The 12,419-nt window shown below is 37.7% G+C and overlaps 2 non-coding genes across 2 annotated transcripts; both read left to right on the forward strand.

Annotated features, from left to right (window-relative positions):
* Positions 1-10,862: 10,862 nt before the first annotated feature.
* TRNAC-GCA (transfer RNA cysteine (anticodon GCA)) lies at positions 10,863-10,934 on the forward strand. The gene has a single exon. It is a non-coding gene; the product is annotated as a tRNA-Cys (tRNA).
* A 1,010-nt stretch (positions 10,935-11,944) lies between these two features.
* TRNAC-GCA (transfer RNA cysteine (anticodon GCA)) lies at positions 11,945-12,016 on the forward strand. Its single transcript has one exon. It is a non-coding gene; the product is annotated as a tRNA-Cys (tRNA).
* Positions 12,017-12,419: the final 403 nt, after the last annotated feature.

Below are 12,419 nucleotides of genomic sequence, written 5' to 3' on the forward strand. Positions count from 1 at the left end.
ATTTTGTCATTCTGACTTTACTGAAAAGTTGGGGATATAGCTCAGTGGCAGAGCATTTGACTGCAGATCAAGAGGGCCCTGGTTCTAATCCGGGTGTCCCCTCACCCTATTTTGATTCTGTTGTTTGTAATTGGGACTTTTCATCAATTCCATTTGGATCATCTTTGACAGAGTCAGTGTTCCCTTGGATATTGCACTTTAATAGCATTTCAGTGTTTCCTGCTCAAAGCCTGTGAGTAAATGCAGTTTTTAACACTCAGCTTGGTATTCCCTTTGGGAAATTTCTGAAACATCATTGATCAATTTTGGAATTCGGCTCTTCCTTTCACAGCACTAAACAAAGGAAATAGACTATGAAACCAATTGACAACTTTGTTATACTGTTTGGTGCTTTCTTGTATTGCACTGAAGAAATGGCGTATAAAACTTGGCAGCGAAGCCGTCAATCTATTTCTCATTTCACCTGTGTCTACAGTCTTACATATATTCCACCTCTTCTCTGTGCATGCAAAGTATGTGTTTGTTTGAAGCACTTCATTTTTGTGCAACGTTGGAACTATTTAATTTCTCCTTAAAAGCTCTGCCTACGTGCAAGATGTACGAACTTTCATTGCAGTTGCAAGAAGGCTGGTCTGAAGAATCAGGCCATTTGCAAACGCAAAATGGCTTTTTCTGATGTATTAAATGGAAGGTATTTGAAAGGGGTGTTTGGGTGTACCTTCCAAATACCAAATTGTAGTGGTACATAGAAATGTTTTTACACCATTATTTGGCCCAAAACAATCATACTTCATCACCATCTCTGTGATTGTGGTAACCAATCCTCAAATGATAAGGTGTCCCGTAAAAACCTCTTCCCCTTTAAGAATGTTTCAAAACAATCATTGTATGTAGAGGATTTGGTCCTATGTACCACTGCCTATTCAAATAAAATAACAATGAAACAAATAAATCTGTTTTTTAAATGATCCAGTTTTCCTTTAATAAATAATATTAAGGACTACTTCTCCTGTTCCACAGTTTCAAGGTTGTACTTTCTGGCACAACTTAGTATGATCCTCACACTCTTTCATGATGTACTGATATTTTGTCATTCTGATTTTACTGAAAAGCTGGGGATATAGCTCAGTGGTAGAGCATTTGACTGCAGATCAAGAGGTCCCTCGTCCAAATCCGGGTGTCCCCTCACCCTATTTTGATTCTGTTGTTTGCAATTGGGACTTTTCATCAATTCCATTTGGATCATCTTTGACAGAGTAAGTGTTCCCTTTGGATATTGCACTTTAATAGCATTTCAGTGTTTCCTGCTCAAAGCCTGTGAGTAAATGCAGTTTTTAACACTCGGCTTGGTATTCCCTTTGGGAAATTTCTGAAACATCATTGATCAATTTTGGAATTCGGCTCTTCCTTTCACAGCACTCAACAAAGGGAATGGACTATGAAACCAATTGACAACTTTGTTATACTGTTTGGTGCTTTCTTGTATTGCACTGAAGAAATGGCGTATAAAACTTGGCAGCGAAGCAGTCAATCTATTTCTCATTTCACCTGTGTCTTCAGTCTTACATATATTCCACCACTTCTCTGTGCATGCAAAGTATGTGTTTGTTTGAAGCACTTCATTTTTGTGCAACGTAGGAACTATTTAATTTCTCCTTAAAAGCTCTGCCTACGTGCAAGATGTACGAACTATCATTGCAGTTGCAAGAAGGCTGGTCTGAAGAATCAGGCAATTTGAAAACGCAAAAAGGCTTTTTCTGATGTATTAAATGGAAGGTATTCGAAAGGGGTGTTTGGGTGTACCTTCCAAATACCGAATTGTAGTGGTAAGTAGAAATCTTTTTCCACCATAATTTGGCCCAAAACAATCATAGTTCATCACCATCTCCGTGATTGTGATAACCAATCCTCAAATGATAAGGTGTCCCGTAAAAACCTCTTCCCCTTTAAGAATGTTTCAAAACAATCATTGTATGTAGAGGCATTGGTCCTATGTACCACTGCCTATTCAAATAAAATAACAATGAAACAAATAAATCTGTTTTTTAAATGATCCAGTTTTCCTTTAATAAATAATATTAAGGACTACTTCTCCTGTTCCACAGTTTCAAGGTTGTACTTTCTGGCACAACTTAGTATGATCCTCACAGTCTTTCATGATGTACTGATATTTTGTGATTCTGATTTTACTGAAAAGCTGGGAATATAGCTCAGTGGTAGAGCATTTGACTGCAGATCAAGAGGTCCCTCGTCCAAATCCGGGTGTCCCCTCACCCTATTTTGATTCCGTTGTTTGTAATTGGGACTTTTCATCAATTCCATTTGGATCATCTTTGACAGAGTCAGTGTTCCCTTGGATATTGCACTTTAATAGCATTTCAGAGTTTCCTGCTCAAAACCTGTGAGTAAATGCAGTTTTTAACACTCGGCTTGTTATTCCTTTTGGGAAATTTCTGAAACATCATTGATCAATTTTGGAGTTCGGCTCTTCCCTTCACAGCACTAAACAAAGGGAATGGACTATGAAACCAATTGACAACTTTGTTATACTGTTTGGTGCTTTCTTGTATTGCACTGTAGAAATGGCGTATAAAACTTGGCAGCGAAGCAGTCAATCTATTTCTCATTTCACCTGTGTCTTCAGTCTTACATATATTCCACCTCTTCTCTGTGCATGCAAAGTATGTGTTTGTTTGAAGCACTTCATTTTTGTGCAACGTTGGAACTATTTAATTTCTCCTTAAAAGCTCTGCCTACGTGCAAGATGTACGAACTTTCATTGCAGTTGCAAGAAGGCTGGTCTGAAGAATCAGGCCATTTGCAAACGCAAAATGGCTTTTTCTGATGTATTAAATGGAAGGTATTCGAAAGGGGTGTTTGGGTGTACCTTCCAAATACCAAATTGTAGTGGTCCATAGAAATGTTTTTACACCATAATTTGGCCCAAAACAATCATACTTCATCACCATCTCCGTGATTGTGGTAACCAATCCTCAAATGATAAGGTGTCCCGTAAAAACCTCTTCCCCTTTAAGAATGTTTCAAAACAATCATTGTATGTAGAGGCTTTGGTCCTATGTACCACTGCCTATTCAAATAAAATAACAATGAAACAAATAAATCTGTTTTTTAAATGATCCAGTTTTCCTTTAATAAATAATATTAAGGCCTACTTCTCCTGTTCCACAGTTTCAAGGTTGTACTTTCTGGCACAACTTAGTATGATCCTCACACTCTTTCATGATGTACTGATATTTTGTCATTCTGACTTTACAGAAAAGCTGGGGATATAGCTCATTGGTAGAGCATTTGACTGCAGATCAAGAGGTCCCTGGTTCAAATCCTGGTGTCCCCTCACCCTATTTTGATTCTGTTGTTTGTAATTGGGACTTTCCATCAATTCCATTTGGATCATCTTTGACAGAGTCAGTGTTTCCTTGGATATTGCATTTTAATGGCATTACAGTGTTTGCTTCTCAAAACCTGTGAGTAAATGCAGTTTTTAACACTCGGCTTGGTATTCCCTTTGGGAAATTTCTGAAACATCATTGATCAATTTTGGAATTCGGCTCTTCCTTTCACAGCACTAAACAAAGGGAATGGACTATGAAACCAATTGACAACTTTGTTATAATGTTTGGTGCTTTCTTGTATTGCACTGAAGAAATGGCGTATAAAACTTGGCGGCGAAGCAGTCAATCTATTTCTCATTTCACCTCTGTCTTCAGTCTTACATATATTTCACCTCTTCTCTGTGCATGCAAAGTATGTGTTTGTTTGAAGCACTTCATTTTTGTGCAACGTAGGAACTATTTAATTTCTCCTTAAAAGCTCTGCCTACGTGCAAGATGTACGATCTATCATTGCAGTTGCAAGAAGGCTGGTCTGAAGAATCAGGCCATTTGCAAATGCAAAATCGCTTTTTCTGATGTATTAAATGGAAGGTATTCGAAAGGGGTGTTTGGGTGTACCTTCCAAATACCGAATTGTAGTGGTACGTAGAAATGTTTTTCCACCATAATTTGGCCAAAACAATCATACTTCGTCACCATCTCCGTGATTGTGGTAACCAATCCTCAAATGATAAGGTGTCCCGTAAAAACCTCTTCCCCTTTAAGAATGTTTCAAAACAATCATTGTATGTAGAGGCATTGGTCCTATGTACCACTGCCTATTCAAATATAATACAATGAAACAAATAAATCTGTTTTTTAAATGATCCAGTTTTCCTTTAATAAATAATATTAAGGACTACTTCTCCTGTTCCACAGTTTCAAGTTTGTACTTTCTGGCACAACTTAGTATGATCCTCACACTCTTTCATGATGTACTGATATTTTGTCATTCTGATTTTACTGAAAAGTTGGGGATATAGCTCAGTGGTAGAGCATTTGACTGCAGATCAAGAGGTTCCTGGTTCTAATCCGGGTGTCCCCTCACCCTATTTTGATTCTGTTGTTTGTAATTGGGACTTTTCATCAATTCCATTTGGATCATCTTTGACAGAGTCAGTGTTCCCTTGGATATTGCACTTTAATAGCATTTCAGTGTTTCCTGCTCAAAGCCTGTGAGTAAATGCAGTTTTTAACACTCGACTTGGTATTCCCTTTGGGAAATTTCTGAAACATCATTGATCAATTTTGGAATTCGGCTCTTCCTTTCACAGCACTAAACAAAGGGAATAGACTATGAAACCAATTGACAACTTTGTTATACTGTTTGGTGCTTTCTTGTATTGCACTGAAGAAATGGCGTATACAACTTGGCAGCGAAGCCGTCAATCTATTTCTCATTTCACCTGTGTCTTCAGTCTTACATATATTCCACCTCTTCTCTGTGCATGCAAAGTATGTGTTTGTTTGAAGCACTTCATTCTTGTGCAACATAGGAACTATTTAATTTCTCCTTAAAAGCTCTGCCTACGTGCATATGTACGAACTATCATTGCAGTTGCAAGAAGGCTGGTCTGAAGAATCAGGCCATTTGCAAACGCAAAATGGCCTTTTCTGATGTATTAAATGGAAGGTATTCAAAAGGGGTGTTTGGGTGTACCTTCCAAATACCGAATTGTAGTGGTACGTAGAATTGTTTTTCCACCATAATTTGGCCCAAAATAATCATACTTCATCAACATCTCCGTAATTGTGGTAACCAATCCTCAAATGATAAGGTGTCCCATAAAAACCTCTTCCCCTTTAAGAATGTTTCAAAACAATCATTGTATGTAGAGACATTGCTCCTATGTACCACTGCCTATTCAAATAAAATAACAAGGAAGCAAATAAATCTGTTTTTTAAAAGATCCAGTTTTCCTTTAATAAATAATATTAAGGACTACTTCTCCTGTTCCACAGTTTCAAGGTTGTACTTTCTGGCACAACTTAGTATGATCCTCACACTCTTTCATGATGTACTGATATTTTGTCATTCCGATCTTACTGAAAAGCTGGGGATATTGCTCAGTGGTAGAGCATTTGACTGCAGATCAAGAGGTCCCTGGTTCAAATCCGGGTGTCACCTTACCCTATTTTGATTCTGTTGTTTGTAATTGGGACTTTTCATCAATTCCATTTGGATCATCTTTGACAGAGTAAGTGTTCCCTTGGATATTGCACTTTAATAGCATTGCAGTGTTTCCTGCTCAAAGCCAGTGAGTAAATGCAGTTTTTAACACTCGGCTTGGTATTCCCTTTGGGAAATTTCTGTAACATCATTGATCAATTTTGGAATTCGGCTCTTCCTTTCACAGCACTAAACAAAGGGAATGGACTATGAAACCAATTGACAACTTTGTTATACTGTTTGGTGTTTTCTTGTATTGTACTGAAGAAATGGCGTTTAAAACTTGGCAGCGAAGCAGTCAATCTATTTCTCATTTCACCTGTGTCTTCAGTCTTTCATATATTCCACCTCTTCTCTGTGCATGCAAAGTATGTGTTTGTTTGAAGCACTTCATTTTTGTGCAACGTTGGAACTATTTAATTTCTCCTTAAAAGCTCTGCCTACGTGCAAGATGTACAAACTTTCATTGCAGTTGCAAGAAGGCTGGTCTGAAGAATCAGGCCATTTGCAAACGCAAAATGGCTTTTTCTGATGTATTAAATGGAAGGTATTTGAAAGGGGTGTTTGGGTGTACCTTCCAAATACCAAATTGTAGTGGTACATAGAAATGTTTTTACACCATAATTTGGCCCAAAACAATCATACTTCATCACCATCTCCGTAATTGTTGTAACCAATCCTCAAATGATAAGGTGTCCCGTAAAAACCTCTTCCCCTTTAAGTATGTTTCAAAACAATCATTGTATGTAGAGACATTGGTCCTATGTACCACTGCCTATTCAAATAAAATAACAATGAAACAAATACATCTGTTTTTTAAAAGATCCAGTTTTCCTTTAATAAATAATATTAAGGACTACTTCTCCTGTTCCACAGTTTCAAGGTTGTACTTTCTGGCAGAACTTAGTATGATCCTCACACTCTTTCATAATGTACTGATATTTTGTCATTCTGATTTGACTGAAAAGCTGGGGATATAGCTCATTGGTAGAGCATTTGACTGCAGATCAAGAAGTCCCTGGTTCAAATCCTGGTGTCCCCTCACCCTATTTTGATTCTGTTGTTTGTAATTGGGACTTTCCATCAATTCCATTTGGATCATCTTTGACAGAGTCAGTGTTCCCTTGGATATTGCATTTTAATGGCATTACAGTGTTTGCTTCTCAAAACCTGTGAGTAAATGCAGTTTTTAACACTCGCATTGGTATTCCCTTTGGGAAATTTCTGAAACATCATTGATCAATTTTGGAATTCGGCTCTTCCTTTCACAGCACTAAACAAAGGGAGTGGACTATGAAACCAATTGACAACTTTGTTATAATGTTTGGTGCTTTCTTGTATTGCACTGAAGAAATGGCGTATAAAACTTGGCGGCGAAGCAGTCAATCTATTTCTCATTTGACCTCTGTCTTCAGTCTTACATATATTTCACCTCTTCTCTGTGCATGCAAAGTATGTGTTTGTTTGAAGCACTTCATTTTTGTGCAACGTAGGAACTATTTAATTTCTCCTTAAAAGCTCTGCCTATGTGCAAGATGTACGATCTATCATTGCAGTTGCAAGAAGGCTGGTCTGAAGAATCAGGCCATTTGCAAACGCAAAATGGCTTTTTCTGATGTATTAAATGGAAGGTATTCAAAAGGGTTGTTTGGGTGTACCTTCCAAATACCGAATTGTAGTGGTACGTAGAAATGTTTTTCCACCATAATTTGGCCAAAACAATCATACTTCGTCACCATCTCCGTGATTGTGGTAACCAATCCTCAAATGATAAGATGTCCCGTAAAAACCTCTTCCCCTTTAAGAATGTTTCAAAACAATCATTGTATGTAGAGGCATTGGTCCTATGTACCACTGCCTATTCAAATAAAATACAATGAAACAAATAAATCTGTTTTTTAAATGATCCAGTTTTCCTTTAATAAATAATATTAAGGACTACTTCTCCTGTTCCACAGTTTCAAGGTTGTACTTTCTGGCACAACTTAGTATGATCCTCACACTCTTTCATGATGTACTGATATTTTGTCATTCTGATTTTACTGAAAGTTGGGGATATAGCTCAGTGGTAGAGCATTTGACTGCAGATCAATAGGTCCCTGGTTCTAATACGGGTGTCCCCTCACCCTATTTTGATTCTGTTGTTTGTAATTGGGACTTTTTATCAATTCCATTTGGATCATCTTTGACAGAGTCAGTGTTCCCTTGGATATTGCACTTTAATAGCATTTCAGTGTTTCCTGCTCGAAACCTGTGAGTAAATGCAGTTTTTAAAACTCGGCTTGGGATTCCCTTTGGGAAATTTCTGAAACATCATTGATCAATTTTGGAATTCGGCTCTTCCTTTCACAGCACTAAACAAAGGGAATGGACTATGAAACCAATTGACAACTTTGGTATACTGTTTGGTGCTTTCTTGTATTGCACTGAAGAAATGGCGTATAAAACTTGGCAGCGAAGCAGTCAATCTATATCTCATTTCACCTGTGTCTTCAGTCTTACATATATATTCCACCTCTTCTCTGTGCATGCAAAGTATGTGTTTGTTTGAAGCACTTCATTTTAGTGCAACCTAGGAACTATTTAATTTCTCCTTAAAAGCTCTGCCTATGTGCAAGATGTAGGAACTATCATTGCAGTTGCAAGAAGGCTGGTCTGAAGAATCAGGCCATTTGCAAACGCAAAATGGCTTTTTCTGATGTATTAAATGGAAGGTATTCGAAAGGGGTGTTTGGGTGTACCTTCCAAATACCGAATTGTAGTGGTACGTGGAAATGTTTTTCCACCATAATTTGACCCAAAACAATCATACTTCATCACCATCTCAGTGATTGTGGTAACCAATCCTCAAATGATAAGGTGTCCCGTAAAAACCTCTTCCCCTTTAAGAATGTTTCAAAACAATCATTGTATGTAGAGGCATTGGTCCTATGTACCACTGCCTATTCAAATAAAATAACAATGAAACAAATAAATCTGTTTTTCAAATGATCCAGTTTTCCTTTAATAAATAATATTAAGGACTACTTCTCCTGTTCCACAGTTTCAAGGTTGTACTTTCTGGCACAACTTAGTATGATCCTCACACTCTTTCATGATGTACTGATATTTTGTCATTCTAATTTTACTGAAAAGCTGGGGATATAGCTCAGTGGTAGAGCATTTGACTGCAGATCAAGAGGTCTCTCGTCCAAATCCGGGTGTCCCCTCACCCTATTTTGATTCTGTTGTTTGTAATTGGGACTTTTCATCAATTCCATTTGGATCATCTTTGACAGAGTCAGTGTTCCCTTGGATATTGCAGAATAATAGCATTTCAGTGTTTCCTGCTCAAAACTTGTGAGTAAATGCAGTTTTTAACACTCGGCTTCTTATTCCCTTTGGGAAATTTCTGAAATATCATTGATCAATTTTGGAATTCGGCTCTTCCTTTCACAGCACTAAACAAAGGGAATGGACTATGAAACCAATTGACAACTTTGTTGTACTGTTTGGTGCTTTCTTGTATTGCACTGAAGAAATGGCGTATAAAACTTGGCAGCGAAGCAATCTATTTCTCATTTCACCTGTGTCTTCAGTCTTACATATATTCCACCTCTTCTCTGTGCATGCAAAGTATGTGTTTTTTGAAGCACTTCATTTTAGTGAAACCTAGGAACTATTTAATTTCTCCTTAAAAGCTCTGCCTACGTGCAAGATGTACGAGCTATCATTGCAGTTGCAAGAAGGCTGGTCTGAAGAATCAGGCCTTTTGCAAACGCAAAATGGCTTTTTCTGATGTATTAAATGGAAGGTATTCGAAAGGGGTGTTTGGGTGTACCTTCCAAATACCGAATTGTAGTGGTATGTAGAAATGTTTTTCCACCATAATTTGGCCCAAAACAATCATACTTCATCACCATCTCCGTAATTGTGGTAACCAATCCTCAAATGATAAGGTGTCCCATAAAAACCTCTTCCCCTTTAAGAATGTTTCAAAACAATCATTGTATGTAGAGGCATTGGTCCTATGTACCACTGCCTATTCAAATAAAATAACAATGAAACAAATAAATCTGTTTTTTAAATGATCCAGTTTTCCTTTAATAAATAATATTAAGGACTACTTCTCCTGTTCCACAGTTTCAATGTTGTACTTTCTGACACAATTTAGTATGATCCTTACACTCTTTCATGATGTACTCATATTTTGTCATTCTGATTTTACTGAAAAGCTGGGCATATAGCTCAGTGGTAGAGCATTTGACTGCAGATCAAGAGGTCCCTGGTTCAAATCCTGGTGTCCCCTCACCCTATTTTGATTCTGTTGTTTGTAATTGGGACTTTTCATCAATTCCATTTGGATCATCTTTGACAGAGTAAGTGTTCCCTTGGATATTGCACTTTAATAGCATTTCAGTGTTTCCTGCTCAAAGCCTGTGAGTAAATGCAGTTTTTAACACTCGGCTTGGTATTCCCTTTGTGAAATTTCTGAAACATCATTGATCAATTTTGGATTTCGGCTCTTCCTTTCACAGCACTCAATAAAGGGAATGGACTATGAAACCAATTGACAACTTTGTTATACTGTTTGGTGCTTTCTTGTATTGCACTGAAGAAATGGCGTATAAAACTTGGCAGCGAAGCAGTCAATCTATTTCTCATTTCACCTGTGTCTTCAGTCTTACATATATTCCACCTCTTCTCTGTGCATGCAAAGTATGTGTTTGTTTGAAGCACTTCATTTTAGTGCAACCTAGGAACTATTTAATTTCTCCTTAAAAGCTCTGCCTACGTGCAAGATGTAGGAATTATCATTGCAGTTGCAAGAAGGCTGGTCTGAAGAATCAGGCCATTTGCAAACGCAAAATGGCTTTTTCTGATGTATTAAATGGAAGGTATTCGAAAGGGGTGTTTGGGTGTCCCTTCCAAATACCGAATTGTAGTGGTACGTGGAAATGTTTTTCCACCATAATTTGACCCAAAACAATCATACTTCATCACCATCTCAGTGATTGTGGTAACCAATCCTCAAATGATAAGGTGTCCCGTAAAAACCTCTTCCCCTTTAAGAATGTTTCAAAACAATCATTGTATGTAGAGGCATTGGACCTATGTACCACTGCCTATTCAAATAAAATAACAATGAAACAAATAAATCTGTTTTTTAAATGATCCAGTTTTCCTTTAATAAATAATATTAAGGACTACTTCTCCTGTTCCACAGTATCAAGGTTGTACTTTCTGGCACAACTTAGTATGATCCTCACACTCTTTCATGATGTACTGATATTTTGTCATTCTGATTTTATTGAAAAGCTGGGGATATAGCTCAGTGGTAGAGCATTTGACTGCAGATCAAGAGGTCCCTGGTTCTAATCCGGGTGTCCCCTCACCCTATTTTGATTCTGTTGTTTGTAATTGGGACTTTTCATCAATTCCATTTGGATCATCTTTGACAGAGTCAGTGTTCCCTTGGATATTGCACTTTAATAGCATTTAAGTGTTTCCTGCTCAAAGCCTGTGAGTAAATGCAGTTTTTAACACTCGGCTTGGTATTCCCTTTGGGAAATTTCTGAAACATCGTTGATCAATTTTGGAATTCGGCTCTTCCTTTCACAGCACTAAACAAAGGGATGGACTATGAAACCGATTGACAACTTTGTTATACTGTTCGGTGCTTTCTTGTATTGCACTGAAGAAATGGCGTATAAAACTTGGCAGCGAAGCCGTCAATCTATTTCTCATTTCACCTGTGTCTTCAGTCTTACATATATTCCACCTCTTCTCTGTGCATGCAAAGTATGTGTTTGTTTGAAGCACTTCATTTTTGTGCAACGTAGGAACTATTTAATTTCTCCTTAAAAGCTCTGCCTACGTGCAAGATGTACGAACTATCATTGCAGGTGGAAGAAGGCTGGTCTGAAGAATCAGGCCATTTGCAAACGCAAAATGGCATTTGCTGATGTATTAAATGGAAGGTATTCGAAAGGGGTGTTTGGGTGTACCTTCCAAATACCGAATTGTAGTGGTACGTAGAAATGTTTTTCCACCATAATTTGGCCCAAAACAATCATACATCATCACCATCTCCGTGATTGTGGTAACCAATCCGCATATGATAAGGTGTCCCGTAAAACCTCTTCCCCTTTAAGAATGTTTCAAAACAATCATTGTATGTAGAGGCATTGGTCCTATGTACCACTGCCTATTCAAATAAAATAACAATGAAACAAATAAATCTGTTTTTTAAATGATCCAGTTTTCCTTTAATAAATAATATTAAGGACTACTTCTCCTGTTCCACAGTATCAAGGTTGTACTTTCTGGCACAACTTAGTATGATCCTCACACTCTTTCATGATGTACTGATATTTTGTCATTCTGATTTTATTGAAAAGCTGGGGATATAGCTCAGTGGTAGAGCATTTGACTGCAGATCAAGAGGTCCCTGGTTCTAATCCGGGTGTCCCCTCACCCTATTTTGATTCTGTTGTTTGTAATTGGGACTTTTCATCAATTCCATTTGGATCATCTTTGACAGAGTCAGTGTTCCCTTGGATATTGCACTTTAATAGCATTTAAGTGTTTCCTGCTCAAAGCCTGTGAGTAAATGCAGTTTTTAACACTCGGCTTGGTATTCCCTTTGGGAAATTTCTGAAACATCGTTGATCAATTTTGGAATTCGGCTCTTCCTTTCACAGCACTAAACAAAGGGATGGACTATGAAACCGATTGACAACTTTGTTATACTGTTCGGTGCTTTCTTGTATTGCACTGAAGAAATGGCGTATAAAACTTGGCAGCGAAGCCGTCAATCTATTTCTCATTTCACCTGTGTCTTCAGTCTTACATATATTCCACCTCTTCTCTGTGCA

The sequence above is a fragment of the Lissotriton helveticus genome, chromosome 1_2, assembly GCF_964261635.1.
Source record: "Lissotriton helveticus chromosome 1_2, aLisHel1.1, whole genome shotgun sequence".
NCBI classification, from domain to species: domain Eukaryota; kingdom Metazoa; phylum Chordata; class Amphibia; order Caudata; family Salamandridae; genus Lissotriton; species Lissotriton helveticus.